The sequence below is a fragment of the Salmo salar genome, chromosome ssa25 (assembly GCF_905237065.1).
Source record: "Salmo salar chromosome ssa25, Ssal_v3.1, whole genome shotgun sequence".
Lineage (NCBI taxonomy): Eukaryota > Metazoa > Chordata > Actinopteri > Salmoniformes > Salmonidae > Salmo > Salmo salar.
Window position 1 is genome coordinate 33,807,947 of NC_059466.1, and position 15,958 is coordinate 33,823,904.

At 42.1% G+C, this 15,958-nt stretch overlaps 1 long non-coding RNA gene across 1 annotated transcript; it reads left to right on the forward strand.

Annotated features, from left to right (window-relative positions):
• Positions 1-1,807: 1,807 nt before the first annotated feature.
• LOC123730517 (uncharacterized) lies at positions 1,808-8,674 on the forward strand. Its single transcript, XR_006761973.1, has 3 exons — positions 1,808-3,753; positions 4,054-4,126; positions 6,488-8,674. It is a non-coding gene; the product is annotated as an uncharacterized lncRNA (long non-coding RNA).
• Positions 8,675-15,958: the final 7,284 nt, after the last annotated feature.

Genomic DNA, 15,958 nt, shown 5'->3' on the forward strand with positions numbered 1-15,958 from the left:
CTCTGCCTCTAACCCTTTTACAGGGGCTGAGTCACTGGCCTACTGGTGTTCTTCCATGCCGTCCATGGGAGGGGTGCGTCACTTGAGTGGGTTGAGTCACTGACGTGGTCTTCCTGTCTGGGTTGGCTGCAGTAGTTTATGTGTCGGGGGGCTAGGGTCAGTCTGTTACATCTGGAATATTTCTCTTGTCTTATCCGGTGTCCTGTGTGTATTTAAATATGCTCTCTCTAATTCTCTCTTTCTCTCTTTCTGTCTTTCTCTCGGAGGACCTGAGCCCTAGGACCATGCCTCAGGACTACCTGGTATGATGACTCCTTGCTGTCCCCAGTCCACCTGGCCGTGCTGCTGCTCCAGTTTCAACTGTTCTGCCTGCGGCTATGGAACCCTGACCTGTTCACCGGACGTGCTTGTTGCACCCTCGACAACTACTATGATTATTATTATTTGACCATGCTGGTCATTTATGAACATTTTAACATTTTGACCATGTTCTGTTATAATATCCACCCTGCACAGCCAGAAGAGGACTGGCCACCCCTCATAGCCTGATTCCTCTCTAGGTTTCTTCCTAGGTTTTTGGCCTTTCTAGGGAGTTTTTCCTAGGGAGTTTTTCCTAGCCACCGTGCTTCTTTCACATGCTTTGCTTGCTGTTTGGGGTTTTAGGCTGGGTTTCTGTACAGCACTTTGAGAATATCAGCTGATGTACGAAGGGCTATACAAAAATAAATTTGATTGATTTGATTTGATATGGCAGGCAAAAACCTGAGAAGATTTCATGCAGGAAGTGGCCTGTCTGAAAAGGTGTCGTTCTTCTTGTCTCTGTTTATTGAAGAGTGAGGATCTTAGCTGTCCCGTGACACTTCCTACGGCTGCCATAGGCTCTCAGAAGGCGGCAAAATGCTGAATCGTGGCTTTGCAGGCTCTGGCTGAAAAACATTAGCGCGTTTGGATAGTGGCTGGTCAGAGTACTATGAGACTGAGGCTCGTGCCCGAGTCGACTCCATGTTTACTTTCTCTATCTTTGAACGAAAACAACCACTCCCGGGCGGAATATTATCGCTTTTTTACGAGAAAAATGGCATAAAAATTGATTTTAAACAGCGGTTGACATGCTTCGAAGTACGGTAATGGAATATTTAGACATTTTTGTCACGAAACGCGTCGGGCGCATAACCCTTCGTCACCCTTGGATAGTGTCTTGAACGCACGAACAAAACGCGGCTATTTGGATATAACTATGGATTATTTTGAACCAAACCAACAGTTGTTATTGAAATAGAAGTCCTGGGAGTGCATTCTGACGAAGAACAGCAAAGGTAATAACATTTTTCTTATAGTAAATCTGACTTTGGTGAGGGCTAAACTTGGTGGGTGTGTAAATGGCTAGCCCTGTGATGCCGGGCTATCTACTTAGAATATTGCAAAATGTGCTTTCACCGAAAAGCTATTTTAAAATCGGACATAGCGAGTGCATAGAGGAGTTCTGTATCTATAATTCTTAAAATAATTGTTATGTTTTTTGTGAGTAATTTAGTAAATTCACCGGAAATGTTCGGTGGGAATGCTAGTTCTGAACGTCACATGCTAATGTAAAAATCTGTTTTTGATATAAATATGAACTTGATTGAACAAAACATGCATGAATTGTATAACATAATGTCCTAGGCGTGTCATCTGATGAAGATCATCAAAGGTTAGTGCTGCATTTAGCTGTGGTTTTGTTTTTGTGACATTATATGCTAGCTTGAAAAATGGGTGTCTGATTATTTCTGGCTGGGTACTCTGCTGACATAATCTAATGTTTTGCTTTCGCTGTAAAGCCTTTTTGAAATCGGACAGTGTGGTTAGATAAAGGAGAATCTTGTCTTTAAAATGCTGTAAAATAGTCATATGTTTGAAAAATTGAAGTTTTTGTATTTTTGAGGAATTTGTAATTCGCACCACGCCTATCATTAGATATTGGAGCAGGTGTTCCGCTAGCGGAACGTCTAGATGTAAGAGGTTATGTTACTGTTAATTTGCACTAAGTAAAACAAATAAATTAGGGTTGTAGTTGTTCATGAATACTTTTCCACATGGATTTGGTTTCCTTTTGTTGGCAGTCAATCTTTTTAAGGGTAGTGATAATCAGTTTAGTGTTTTGCTAATTTGTCCCAAAACACTGTTATTTAACTATCTAAGACCCAGTTACCTTGCCGTGTTGTGCATGCCAACCAGGTGAGAATCACCAGAATTAACTGTGATACTTGGTGAATCAGGTCTTCTCTGCTGCTTTAACAGCCTCCCCTTTGCCCACTCCAAGCTCCTCTTCATGGTTCCCTTCTGCATGACACAATTGTGTGAAAATAAAGCGGAAGGAATGGGAACCGTATTCCTTTGAAGCAGTAGTATATAGTACTGTGTATATGCCTAAAGTTGTTATTTTACCCTAATAGGCTCAGATGGAATGTAAATATTCCAAAAACAAAGTGAACGTGCACATTAAAGTTTAATCTGTTCGAAAGCTGAAATGTTGTAGATGTTAGCAAAGGTTTCACAAGGTTGTCACTGGCCAAATTTGCTTTATGTGAGCTTTTCAGTGTCTTCATGCTAATCGTGAGCTAGTGCAGCTAACGCTAGCATTGAAATGACAGCCAGTCAGGCTGAAGAAGTTGCCTACCTTCAGCTGTTGTTTTGCTATTACAAGGCTATGGGTTAAAAACGTAACTCGATGTCCTGCTTCAGTACTAGCCGAAAAGTCACATTTAGGGAGCTTTCTTCCTTTAGTCAATAATAAAGCAAAATACAGACAACATAGTCCAAAAATCAACAACTACCAGGATTTTGAGCAGGATGTTTTTGGAGTACCTCCATTGTCTAATCTATGTATACCTGGCCCTGCATTCAAGCAACAATCTTGCTAGTATGTAATTTACCTTAATAGTATTAACATAGTTCAATAATCACACCCTGATCTGTTTCACCTGTCTTTGTGATTGTCTCCACCCCCCTCCAGTTGTCGCCCAGCTTCCCCATTATCCCCTGTGTATTTATAACAGTGTTCTCTGTTTGTCTGTTGCCAGTTCGTTTTGTTTTGTCAAACCTTCCAGCGGTTTTCCCTCTGTTCCTATCTCTCGATTGTTCCTGTTGTCTAGTTTTCCCGGTGTTGACCATTTCTGCCTGCCCTGACTGAGCCTGCCTGCCGTCCTGTACCTTTGCCCCTTTGTTCCATATCCAGTGTGCGCTCTGAACGCTTTGAGAGCGAAACTCTCTGAATTTAAGAATGGATATATTGACAACGTGCTGAATTTACGAACACCCAGATTGCACTCTGAGTGGACTCTGGCAATCCAGACTGAATTTACGAACATACCAATGGTGGTGAGCTCGATGTGTCATGAGTTTGTGCTAAAAGCATTGTGCTTATTTATACATATTGTACATAGTTAATGAGAAACTAGGTTGGATGAGAGACATGGAAAAATGCAAAGAAAAATGAATATTTAAAGAACAACAACCTGAGGTTCAAGGAGGACCTATGGGTATGTTCCATAACCAGTAGATGGTGGTACAGGCTTTCAAAGAGGTAACACACAGCCTATAAAAAGCCAGGAGTCTGCTAGTGGGGTGGAGACTAGACTCTCTCATCCATGATCCAACACATGGCTCCTATAGCTGATGTGGCTTTCCTACAGGAGGACATTTTTCTGTCAGCATTACGGAAAAAAACAAATGTCTCGGCTACTTCAGCAGAGGAACTTACAATCATCAAAGGTTAGTGGCCTATTACATTTACAGATGCATCAGTTCTGTTCCATTATTACTGACCAATGTAGGCCCGTTTGTTATTTTGTGAAAAGGTTTGGGCTACATTGCAAGATGTTTATAGTCTTCTACATAGAGTTATGATTGCAGACCATTGACCGAATAAATTGCATCTCATTCAACATAATTTTACATTTGATATAGCTTAGCCTACATAACTGTCTTACGTAAACAATGAATAGGTCCTCATTAAACGCCAATCTCAAATTGCAATATAATTCTATAATTACATTTCCCCTATGGCCCTAGAAATGAGAAGAGCAAAGTATGTTATGGAAGCTGTGTTGTGTGATTCTACTCATCATCCAGAGGGATACAGAAAGTAGGTTTCCAATTGATGTCATGTTTTTGTCTCTTTTTTTCTTATTGACACTATGTTTACTATGTTTTTAACTCAGTATGTTTACTATGTTTTTAACTCAGTATGTTTACTATGTTTTTAACTCAGTATGTTTACTATGTTTTTAACTCAGTATGTTTACTATGTTTTTAACTCAGTATGTTTACTATGTTTTTAACTCAGTATGTTTACTATGTTTTTAACTCAGTGTGTTTACTATGTTTTTAACTCAGTATGTTTACTATGTTTTTAACTCAGTATGTTTACTATGTTTTTAACTCAGTTGGTTTACTATGTTTTTAACTCACTATGTTTTTAACTCGGTATGTTTACTATGTTTTTAACTCAGTGTGTTTGCTATGTTTTTAACTCAGTGTGTTTGCTATGTTTTTAACTCAGTACGTTTGCTATGTTTTTAACTCAGTACGTTTACTATGTTTTTAACTCAGTAGTTTTGAGACATGCTAAACAGGCACAAGTATCTGGGAATGAATTCAATATTTTACTCTTGATTAAGTGTTAGAATAGAGTCAGGGCTTTTGGCTTATTATTCTAATATATTTTTTTAATTTCACCTTTATTTAACCAGGTAAGCTAGTTGAGAACAACTTCTCATTTACAACTGCGACCTGGCCAAGATAAAGTAAAGCAGAGCGACACAAACAGCATAGAGTTACACATGGAATAAGCGTACAGTCAATAACACAAAAAAAAGAAAGTCTATATACAGTGTGTGCAAATGGCGTGAGGAGGTAAGGCAATAAATAGGCCATAGTAGCAAAGTAATTACAATTTAGCAGATTAACACTGGAGTGATAGATGAGTTTTACGGGGCCTGCTGTCCGGACCCCCATAGAGACCTCTGGCAGTCTCTATGGGGGTAACACAGGGTTCAATTCTTGGGCCAACTCTTTTCTCTGTATACATCAATGATGTCGCTCTTGCTGCTGGTGAATCTCTGATCCACCTCTACGCAGACGACACCATTCTGTATACTTCTGGCCCTTCTTTGGACACTGTGTTAACAACCCTCCAGACGAGCTTCAATGCCATACAACTCTCCTTCCGTGGTCTCCAACTGCTCCTAAATACAAGTAAAACTAAATGCATGCTCTTCAACTGATCGCTGCCTGCACCTGCCCGCCTGTCCAGCATCACTTCTCTGGACGGTTCTGACTTAGAATTTGTGGACAACTACAAATACCTAGGTGTCTGGTTAGACTGTAAACTCTCCTTCCAGACTCACATCAATCATCTCCAATCCAAAGTTAAATCTAGAATTGGCTTCCTATTTCGCAACAAAGCATCCCTCACTCATGCTGCCAAACATACCCTCGTAAAACTGACCATCCTACCAATCCTCGACTTCGGCGATGTCATTTACAAAATAGCCTCCAATACCCTACTCAACAAGCTGGATGCAGTCTATCACAGTGCCATCCGTTTTGTCACCAAAGCCCCATATACTACCCACCACTGCGACCTGTACGCTCTCGTTGGCTGGCCTTCGCTTCATAATCGTCGCCAAACACATTGGCTCCAGGTCATCTACAAGACCCTGCTAGGTAAAGTCCCCCCTTATCTCCGCTCACTGGTCACCTTGCAGCACCCACCTGTAGCATGCGCTCCAGCAGGTATATCTCTCTGGTCACCCCTAAAGCCAACTCCTCCTTTGGTCGTCTCTCCTTCCAGTTCTCTGCTGCCAATGACTGGAACGAACTACAAAAATCTCTGAAACTGGAAACACTTATCTCCCTCACTAGCTTTAAGCACCAGCTATCAGAGCAGCTCCCAGATCACTGCACCTGTACATAGCCCATCTATAATTTAGCCCAAACTACTACCTCTTCCCCTACTGTATTTATTTATTTTATTTATTATTTTGCTCCTTTGCACCATATTATTTATATTTTAACTTTGAACTTTCTTCAAATTATAATTCTACCATTCCAGTGTTTTACTTGCTATACTTTATTTACTTTGCCACCATGGCCTTTTTTTGCCTTTACCTCCCTTATCTCACATCATTTGCTGACATTGTATATAGTCTAATTTTTGTCTACTGTATCATTGATTGTATGTTGTTTTACTCCATGTGTAACTCTGTGTTTTTGTATGTTGTCGAACTGCTTTGCTTTATCTTGGCCAGGTCGCAATTGTAAATGAGAACTTGTTCTCAACTTGCCTACCTGGTTAAATAAAGGTGAAATAAATAAAATATGCTGATTTATCCCAATGGGGTTACTAAGTTTATTGCACCAAATGGATTGAGTGGTAGAGTCCAATTCTTGTTTATAGGGAACCCATCAGTATTCTCTCTCTTTGTTCTTGTTTCCTTATTAGGATGCCGGTGGGCGGAGTTGGAAGGGTCGTCAGCTAAATGGGAAGCACCTGGGCTCGGGTGTGTCCCAGGATAAAGAGACCTCTTCCCTAGTCATTGGGGAGACTCTCTCCATGCAGACACCTTGTTGTTTTTGGATGTGCTAGTTGTGGTATCTAATAAATATATATTTTTGATACTCCTTGTCTCCCTTTTGTTGCGAACTCAGAGCCGGTTCGTAACAAGTGGGAGCTCGTCTGGGATCTTGAACTTGTGTTTGGGAGAAAACATGGAGGTATGTTAAATTCTGTAGGTGCTTTGTTTGCATATTTTGTTAGTTTGAGTTTGGTGCTCAGTACTGGTTGCCTTTGGTTTGTGTGCTGTGTTGGAGAGAGTACATTGGTTGGTTTCCAGGCCCCTGCCCAGCCTGGAAACGCTTGTTCTACTTACTGTTGGGACATTGGTCTGAGGAGGTGAGTGTAATCAGCTGTGTACCTCAGTGGGAGATTTGGATAGGGTAGTAAACCTTACTACCCGGAGCTATAGCTTTTTTCCCCTGATCGGCTTAGCGACGTGTTTCATTTTGGAATATGTTGGGCTTTGTTAATGTTTGTTATTTTTGTGTGGTGTCTGTGGACTAAGCAGTTGTCTCGGGGGCACATCTGTGGCTTGGTGGAATCTACCAGCGTGCTGGGGGGTTACTTCCTTGCCAGCGGGCAACAGTGCATAATTACCCACTGCAAATCTGCATGAAGACTAGGGTTGAGTTATTGTAGGTTTTGGGGAAGCTCCATTTCGCATCTCTTTTCTGTGGTGCCCGGTGTGACTATTTTCTCTTGTTGTGGGCTGGTGTGCTCAGCATGAACCGTTGGAGTGGCTATGAACCGTTGGAGTGGCTATGAACCATTGGGAGATGTTGTTTGTAGCTGATGCGGTCTCGTGTGCCCTGTTCCTGAGTGTTATGTGACTGACCTTTGTCATGTTCTAACTTTCCTGTCGGTTCCCTCCTGGTCTTGTGTTCTTCTTTCCTCTTAAATGTTGCTTCCTGTGCGCAAAGGTTGCTGAGGTCTGGGGAGAAGGATGTTGGCTGGGGCAAGTGGAAGGTGAACATGTAACCCCTCATCATTTTGGGACGCAGAGGCTTGTGTCAATTTGGGACGCAGACTGAAACGGGTTTCCCTCAAGAATTTCCCTGTATTTAGTGCTATCCATTATTCCTTAAAGTTCTGACCAGTTTCCCAGTCCCTGCCAATGAAAAACATCCCTACAGGCTGATACTGCCACCACCATGCTTCATTGTGGGGATGGTATTCTCGGGGTGATGTGAGGTGTTGGGTTTGCGCCAGACATAGCGTTTTCCTTGATGGCCAAAAAGTTTCATTTTAGTTTCATCTGACCAGAGTAACTTTTTCTGTATGTTTGGGGAGTCTCCCACATGCCTTTTGGTGAACACCAAACGTGTTTTTTTTCTTTAAGTAATGGATTTTTTTCTGGCCACTTCTGTAAAGCCCAACTCTGTGGAGTGTACTGCTTTAAGTGGTCCTATGGACAGATACTCCAATCTCCACAAAGCTCCACATCTCCTTCAGAGTTATCTTCTGTCTCTTTGTTGCCTCTCTGATTAATGCCCTCCTTGCCTGGTCTGTGCATTTTGGTGGGCGGCCCTCTTTTGGCAGGTTTGTTGTGGTACCATATTCTTTCAATTTTTTTAATAATGTATTTAATGGTGCTCCGTGGGATGTTCAAAGTTTCTGATATTTTTTTATAACCCAACCCTGATCTGTTTTTCTCCACAACTTTGTCCCTGACCTGTTTGGAGAGCTTTTTGGTCTTCATGGTGCTGCTTGCTTGGTGGTGCACCTTGCTTATTGGTGTTGCAGACTCTGGGGCCTTTCAGAACAGGTGTGTGTATATATACTGAGATCATGTGACAGATCATGTGAAACTTAGATTGCACACGGGTGGACTTTATTGAACGAATTATGTGACGCCTAAAGGTAATTGGTTGCACCAGATCTTATTTAGGGGCTTCACAGCAAAGGGGGTGAATACATATGCACGCACCACTTTTCCTTTACATTTTTTATTTAAAAAATGTAAACAAGTTTTTTTTTTTTTTTTTTTTTTTCACTTCACCAATTTGGACTATTTTGTGTGTTCATTACATGAAATCAAAATAAAAATCCATTTAAATTACAGGTTGTAACGCCACATAATAGGAAAAACGCCAAGGGGGATGAATACTTTTGCAAGGCACTGTATAACCTTTTTCATCCTAAGAACTGTTTTTCAGTGATTCTTTGGAAGGCAAGAGGGGTTCTACATAGAAACCCTTCTAAATGTGAATAAATGTTTTATTATAACGTTTTTCTTTCTTAAATATTGCTGAGCATTAGTGTTCATCTGATTTAACCTTTAACATCAGGTTTTAAAATATGTTTTAAACTGTACCTACACTATTCGGGAATATTTGTGCATATGATTTGTGCAATGATTCCCTTAATCATTTTACAAATACAATACTGACATAAACAATATTTTTGCCATGATTTCTGTATTTCAAAAGAGTATTTTCTGTAATTGTATAGAGCAGAGAGTGGGAGAATAGAAGGAAGTATGAGTGAACCATATGTATGGTACACAGAACATTTTACAGTCTTACCTCATGTTTATTTTTCAGTGTAACATTAATATTGTTGTTTCAGGAGTTAACACTCAGTGGTGTAAAAGAAAATCAGTGTTGGTGTTAATAGCCAGAATTGAGTGTGATTGTTGCATTTATTCTGTTTGGAGCATGGATGGGCACTTTGATTGGGGTCACAAAAATCTGAACTCATCGTAAGGGGCCACAGTTGCTCGTGGAGAGAAATGTTTTCAGTTTTAGAGTTTGCTGCAGAGTGTAGACAATATTTTGCTTTTTTTTTTTTTATAACTAGCTGCCCATCCCCCCCCACCCCAACCAATCAACACCCCTCCAAGTCAACCATGCCCACACTGCATTTAGGCCCCCTCAGATCAGACCTATGACCCTCCTGCCCACCCCATGCCCCCCACTCCCGCAAAGAGGGCCTCAACATGGAAGTCAGGCCGTGAGCAGGCAAACAGGCCCAACCCCCACTCTTACACTACCCACCCTCTTCAACATGTATATCAACGAATTGGCGAGGGCACTAGAACAGTCTGCAGCACCCAGCCTCACCCTACTAGAATCTGAAGTCAAGTGTTTACTGTTGCTTTGGCAATGTTAACATATGTTTCCCATGCCAATAAAGCCCCTTGAATTGAGAGAGTGTGTGTCTGTGTTTTTTCTTTTTTGAAATGGTATTGTGAAGAAATACCACAGTGCAAACGGTAAGGTTCTATTTTGGAACATGCACTCATCAAAACCATTAATAATTGGAGAGTTCCAAGAGGCCACTACAGCTCTACATGTCCCCCTATTCTATTGACCACTGTCAATTTCATATTATTTGACTTTACTTGACACATAAATGTCACTATTCCTCTCCATCCCCACCAGTCACACAACCACAGAAACCAACTCGCACATACATGCACACACACATACGCTCATACACAGTTGCATAGGGTTGAAGTATACTGTATAAGTTGAGCTATGTCAACTTTCTGTGATTCAAATCAAATACTCCACCAATGCATCATAGTTCGATCATCACATATAGATAGTGTTTGATGTGTGCATCAACCATGTTAATCTGCTTTAATGTTGGCTAACCACACACTGTCCATACTACAGATCTCTATTACAGGAGAAAGAGGGGGGGGAAAGGAGATGGAAAGGGAGAGAGTGGGGGGGAGATGGGGAGAAAGAGGGGAAGACGAAGATGAGGGTGGAGGAGTGAAACTGCTACAAATGAAGTGATGGGCACATACACATATATGTGACTGGTTTAAAGTTATACAACCCTTGCAAGACTAAACATTTCTATGTGCATTTCAATGTTTGGTGTATACCTGTGGCTGAGGTTTGAATGTGTTACTTCCAGAGTCCTATAGCAGCCTACACATAGTATTGAAGTTAATATACAGTACCAGTAAAAGGTTTGGACACACCTACTCATTCCAGAGTTTTTCTTTATTTTTATTATTTTCTACATTGCAGAATAATAGTGAAGACATCAAAACTATGAAATAACACATGGAATCATGTAGTAAGCAAAAAAGTGTTAAACAAATCCAAATATATTTCATATTTGAGATTATTCAAAGTAGCCACCCTTTGCCTTGATGAAAGATTTGCACACTCTTGGCATTCTCTCAACCAACTTCATGAGGTAGTCACCTTAGATGCATTTCAATTAACAGGTGTGCCTTGTTAATTTGTGGAATATCTTTCCTTCAGTTGTGTTGTTACAAAGTAGGGGTGGTATAGAGAAAATGGCCCTAGTTGGTAAAAGACCAAGTCCATACTATGGCAAGAACAGCTCAACTAAGCAAAGAGAAATGACAGTCCATCATTACTATAAGACATGAACGTCAGTCAATCTGGAAAATGTCAAGCACTTTGAAAGTTTCTTCAAGTGCAGTCGCAAAAACCATCAAGCACTATGATGAAACTGTCTCTCATAAGGACCACCACAGGAAAGGAAGTTCATTAGAGTTAGTTCATTAGAGTTACCAGCCTCAGAAATTGCAGCCCAAATAAATGCTTCACAGAGTTCAAGTAACAGACACATCTCAACATCAACTGTTCAGAGGAGACTGTGTCCGGTTTCCTGTTTCCGGTCACAACTTGCAGACTTGTTTACGCTGCTGTGTGTTTTGTTGCCGATCTTACTTTGCTACCTGACGGTTTTAACTTTTTCATTACCGTATATTTTTACTTTTTCCCTCACTCAACTTTTTTCATTCAACTTTTTCACCCCGGAGGTTTTATCTGGACATGGTTCGTCAGGACTTCAAACAGCCGAAGCTAAGTAACATTAACATGATGCCTTCTAATTGCAGTCGTTGTACTTATAATATACAGGAGAACGATCGCCTTACGGCAAGGATAGCTGTGCTGCAAGCCCAGCTTCAGATGCAATCGTTAGGCAAGGGCAATTTCAGTGTAGGAAAGGATGAAACAGCGTCTGTGCCACCAGTAAGTACAGATAGTAACGTTAGTATAAACCCCCTCGCACGGTGCCCGCAGCCGGACAACTTTCTCATGGCTTCTGGAGGGAAACACTGTAGGAATGCTCAACCGGTGTCGCTTATTCAGCCGACAGAAACTTTCAACCGGTTCTCCCCATTAAGCGAGTCGGAGTCGGAGGCCGAGACTTCTCTGGTCTCTACTCCTCCCGTTGTGGGGTCTGAGACGCCGACGGCTCCCACCATTAGCTCTGACAAATTGAAAACCCTAGTCATTGGCGACTCCATTACCCGCAATATTAGACTTAAAACTAATCATCCAGCGATCATACACTGTTTACCAGGGGGCAGGGCTACCGACGTTAAGGCTAATCTAAAGACGGTGCTGGCTAAAGCTAAAACTGGCAAGTGTAGAGAGTATAGAGATATTGTTATCCACGTCGGCACCAACGATGTTAGGATGAAACAGTCAGAGGTCACCAAGCACAACATAGCTTCAGCGTGTAAATCAGCTAGAAAGATGTGTCGGCATCGATTAATTGTCTCTGGCCCCTCCCAGTTAGGGGGAGTGATGAGCTCTACAGCAGAGTCTCACAACTCAATCGCTGGTTGAAAACTGTTTTCTGCCCCTCCCAAAAGATAGATTTTGTAGATAATTGGCCCTCTTTCTGGGACTCACCCACAAACAGGACCAAGCCTGGCCTGTTGAGGAGTGACGGACTCCATCCTAGCTGGAGGGGTGCTCTCATCTTATCTACGAACATAGACAGGGCTCTAACTCCTCTAGCTCCACAATGAAATAGGGTGCAGGCCAGGCAGCAGGCTGTTAGCCAGCCTGCCAGTTTAGTGGAGTCTGCCACTAGCACAGTCAGCGTAGTCAGCTCAGCTTTCCCCATTGAGACCGTGTCTGTGCCTCGATCTAGGTTGGGCAAAATTAAAAATGGCGGTGTTCGCTTTAGCAATCTCACTAGTATAAAGACCTCCTCCATTCCTGCCATTATTGAAAGAGATTGTGATACCTCACATCTCAAAATTGGGTTACTTAATGTTAGATCCCTCACTTCCAAGGCAGTTATAGTCAATTAACTAATCACTGATCATAATCTTGATGTGATTGGCCTGACTGAAACATGGCTAAAGCCTGATGAATTTACTGTGTTAAATGAGGCCTCACCCCCTGGTTACACTAGTGACCATACCCCCCGTGCATCCGGCAAAGGCGGAGGTGTTGCTAACATTTACGATAGCAAATTTCAATTTACAAAAAAAAAACAATGACGTTTTCGTCTTTTGAGCTTCTAGTCATGAAATCTATGCAGCCTAGTCACTCACTTTTTATAGCTACTGTTTACAGGCCTCCTGGGCCATATGCAGTGTTCCTCACTGAGTTCCCTGAATTCCTATCGGATTTTGTAGTCATAGCAGATAATATTCTAATTTTTGGTGACTTTAACATTCACATGGAAAAGTCCACAGACCCACTCCAAAAGGCTTTCGGAGCCATCATCGACTCAGTGGGTTTTGTCCAACATGTCTCTGGACCTACTCACTGCCACAGTCATACTCTGGACCTAGTTTTGTCCCATGGAATAAATGTTGTGGATCTTAATGTTTTTCCTCATAATCCTGGATTATCGGACCACCATTTTATTGCGTTTGCAATCGCAACAAATAATCTGCTCAGACCCCAACCAAGGAGCATTAAAAGTCGTGCTATAAATTCTCAGACAACCCAAAGATTCCTTGATGCCCTTCCAGACTCCCTCTGCATACCCAAGGACGTCAGAGGACAAAAATCAGTTAACCACCTAACCGAGGAACTCAATTTAACCTTGCGCAATACCCTAGATGCAGTTGCACCCCTAAAAATTAAAAACATCTGTCATAAGAAACTAGCTCCCTGGTATACAGAAAATACACGAGCTCTGAAGCAAGCTTCCAGAAAATTGGAATGGAAATGGCGCCACACCAAACTGGAAGTCTTCCGACTAGCTTGGAAAGACAGTACCGTGCAGTATCGAAGAGCCCTCACTGCTGCTAATTTTCCAACTTAATTGAGGAAAATAAGAACAATCCGAAATTTCTCTTTTGATACTGTCGCAAAGCTAACTAAAAAGCAGCCTTCGCAAATGGAGGATGGCTTTCACTTCAGCAATAATACATTTATGAACTTCTTTGAGGAAAAGATCATGATCATTAGAAAGCAAATTACGGACTCCTCTTTAAATCTGGGTATTCCTCCAAAGCTCCATTGTCCTGAGTCTACACAACTCTGCCAGGACCTAGGATCAAGGGAGATACTAAAGTGTTTTAGTACTATATCTCTTGACACAATGATGAAAATAATCATGGCCTCCAAACCCTCAAGCTGCATACTGGACCCTTTTCCAACTAAACTACTGAAAGAGCTGCTTCCTGTGCTTGGCCCTCCTATGTTGAACATAATAAACGGCTCTCTATCCACCGGATGTGTACCAAGCTCACTAAAAGTGGCAGTAATAAAGCCTCTCTTGAAAAAGCCGAATCTTGACCCAGAAATTATAAAAAACTATCGGCCTATATCGAATCTTCCATTCCTCTCAAACATTTTTGAAAAAGCTGTTGCACAGCAACTCACTGCCTTCCTGAAGACAAACAATGTATACGAAACGCTTCAGTCTGGTTTTAGATCCCATCATAGCACTGAGACTGCACTTGTGAAGGTGGTAAATGACCTTTTAATGACGTCAGACCGAGGCTCTGCATCTGTCCTCGTGCTCCTAGATCTTAGTGCCGCTTTTGATACCATCGATCACCACATTCTTTTGGAGAGATTGGAAACCCAAATTGGTCTACATGGACAAGTTCTGGCCTGGTTTAGATCTTATCTGTCGGAAAGATATCAGTTTGTCTCTGTGAATGGTTTGTCCTCTGACAAATCAATTGTAAATTTCGGTGTTCCTCAAGGTTCCGTTTTAGGACCACTATTGTTTTCATTATATATTTTACCTCTTGGGGATGTAATTCGAAAACATAATGTTAAATTTCACTGCTATGCGGACGACACACAGCTGTACATTTCAATGAAACATTGTGAAGACCCAAAATTGCCCTCGCTAGAAGCCTGTGTTTCAGACATAAAGAAGTGGATGGCTGCAAACTTTCTACTTTTAAACTCAGACAAAACAGAGATGCTTGTTCTAGGTCCCAAGAAACAAAGAGATCTTCTGTTGAATCTGACAATTAATCTGGATGGTTATACAGTCGTCTCAAATAAAACTGTGAAGGACCTCGGCGTTACTCTGGACCCTGATCTCTCTTTTGAAGAACATATCAAGACTGTTTCAAGGACAGCTTTTTTCCATCTACGTAACATTGCAAAAATCAGAAACTTTCTGTCCAAAAATGACGCAGAAAAATGTATCCATGCTTTTGTTACTTCTAGGCTGGACTACTGCAATGCTCTACTTTCCGGCTACCCGGATAAAGCACTAAACAAACTTCAGTTAGTGCTAAATACGGCTGCTAGAATCCTGACTAGAACCCAAAAATTTGATCATATTACTCCAGTGCTAGCCTCCCTACACTGGCTTCCTGTTAAGGCAAGGGCTGATTTCAAGGTTTTACTGCTAACCTACAAAGCATTACATGGGCTTGCTCCTACCTATCTTTCCGATTTGGTCCTGCCGTACATACCTACACGTACGCTACGGTCACAAGACGCAGGCCTCCTAATTGTCCCTAGAATTTCTAAGCAAACGGCTGGAGGTAGGGCTTTCTCCTATAGAGCTCCATTTTTATGGAATGGTCTGCCTACCAATGTGAGAGACGCAGACTCAGTCTCAACCTTTAAGTCTTTACTGAAGACTTATCTCTTCAGTAGGTCCTATGATTAAGTATAGTCTGGCCCAGGAGTGTGAAGGTGAACGGAAAGGCTGGAGCAACGAACCGCCCTTGCTGTCTCTGCCTTGCCGGTTCCCCTCTTTCCACTGGGATTCTCTGCCTCTAACCCTTTTACAGGGGCTGAGTCACTGGCTTACTGGTGTTCTTCCATGCCGTCCATGGGAGGGGTGCGTCACTTGAGTGGGTTGAGTCACTGACGTGGTCTTCCTGTCTGGGTTGGCGCCCCCCCTTGGGTTGTGCCATGGCGGAGATCGTTGTGGGCTATACTCGGCCTTGTCTTAGGACGGTAAGTTGGTGGTTGGAGACATCCCTCTAGTGGTGTGGGGGCTGTGCTTTGGCAAAGTGGGTGGGGTTATATCCTGCCTGTTTGGCCCTGTCCGGGGTATCATCGGATGGGGCCACAGTGTCTTCTGATCCCTCCTGTCTCAGCCTCCAGTATTTATGCTGCAGTAGTTTATGTGTCGGGGGCTAGGGTCAGTCTGTTACATCTGGAGTATTTCTCTTGTCTTATCCGGTGT